The sequence below is a fragment of the Helianthus annuus genome, chromosome 17 (genome assembly GCF_002127325.2).
Source record: "Helianthus annuus cultivar XRQ/B chromosome 17, HanXRQr2.0-SUNRISE, whole genome shotgun sequence".
Lineage (NCBI taxonomy): Eukaryota > Viridiplantae > Streptophyta > Magnoliopsida > Asterales > Asteraceae > Helianthus > Helianthus annuus.
The window spans coordinates 30,439,469-30,441,453 of NC_035449.2; positions in this window are offsets into that span (position 1 = coordinate 30,439,469).

Sequence of the window (1,985 nt, forward strand, 5' to 3'; positions counted from 1 at the left end):
ATTTACATGCCATCTCCATAAGTTTTGTAAGTATAATTGGCATGTTCAGACTGCACCTGCGGGTTTTGCTAATCCACTTCACGATATGTACCCTGGTGTCTTGTAGATTCACCTTTCTCATCTTCTTCCTCGAACCCTCTTCCCCACACTTATTAATTTGAATGATTGATATGGGGAGAGGTTCGGTACACGCATTTATCTCATCAGACTGCTCTGCCTCCTCATCCTCACACACCATCTGATCCACCAGTGACTCTTCATCAGATAAAGGATTCATTGGTGTGGTATTATCCTCCACAACCTCCTCCTCCATGTGAGAATAATCTCTAATATCATCAGGTAATGGTGAGAGACACTCTTCTATTTCTATCTTCATTTTTAACTTCTGACACTTGGAAACTAGGCAGCTGATTCGATCTTCATCGGAAAGGTTGGGTGCTGATAAATACTGCTCGAGTTTGGACAAACTCGCTTCCAACATAGCAAGCTTTTTCTCCTCCTCGGTCTGATAAGCATACACACCCTCGGGCTTAGAATATTCCTCGGGATGATACTGTCGGTATCCCTGATACGGTCTTGAGATGTACGCATCCATCATTTTTTTATTCCAATACTCTGGATTTTCCAAATACACCGCGCACACATCATCATAATAAGAAGTATGGTCACGACCGCAACAGAAACATCGTCCATCCGTCCTTGGCTCATAATAAGCATCCTCGTCCCGATCCCATCCATCAGAGTAATAACCATCCTCCATCGTTGTATCAGAATCATAGAAATATGGTGGAGGGGAAGGATTATCATAGCAAGGCATCAGTGGTTCTTCCAATTTCGCTTTTTCCCGTCTAAATCGGGCCTCGTGGCAACCGATACACGGGTGAAGTGGTTCCCTACACAAAATGCATCTGAGAGAGCTGCAGAATATTGTAAGATCTGTCATCCTGCGCAAACACAAAAACACAAGCCCCACGCATAAATCTGAACAAAACAAAACAAAACAAAACTGACACTATTTTTGGATTTTTATTTTTTTATTTTTATTTGTTTTTTTAAACTAAAACTTAACACTAAACACTTTGCGCACGCCTCCCCGGCAACGGCGCCATTTTGATGTCTGTCGTTATGGACATGCAAAAACCAACTAAACTATGTAGATAGGATAAGTCGGATATCGAACCAGAGGAGGATTGTGGAAAGTGTTATTATGCTAGGTATTAATTAACTAATACAGAATTGGAAAATCAGTTTGTTTGTTTATGATAAATGACTAAATTAATGAATAAAAATTGTGGTTTAAAACAATGATGAGAAAAGGTGATCACTCCGGGATTCAGATTCTGTAATTATTAATAACCTAGTTCTGATTTTATTGGATGCTGTTGATTAAATAGTAAATCTGTCACATCTACCAATTACCTATGCAGTCCAAAATCTTAATGTTAATTGATCAGATAAATATTAAAACAAACACACATAGAAATCATTCAATCAACAAAAGTATAGTTGGATTCAAAACATAATTATTGTTACGCCCTAACACGTTTTACCTTAAAAATGACGCAGCGGAAAAGAGCTTTAAAATTTCTTTCCTTATTAACGACATTACTTTCGAGAAGGTTCCAAAAGCTAAAATGTTAAACGTTCTATAAAAGAATTCACAACGTTCATACTAAAATTTACATTTCTAGACGTTATATATTTCAACTATATGATCGATCTATCCGTGCAATCCTTGCTCTTGACTCGATCTACGTCTGCTTCACTTCCTAAGTAGCAGAAGAAGTCCGTGTATCACCTGTGGGCATCACATACAACTTAGCCATTAGTCAACGACAACATCATATATCATTAATCTCATATAATTAAGGATTGAATAACGTTTGACAATTTAACATTAGTTCATCCAACTATCCTTACTCATCTTCTTATTCCGGGTTGGGCTTAAATTTCGTAAGAATCCGATGTACTCGTTCCTGCATTAC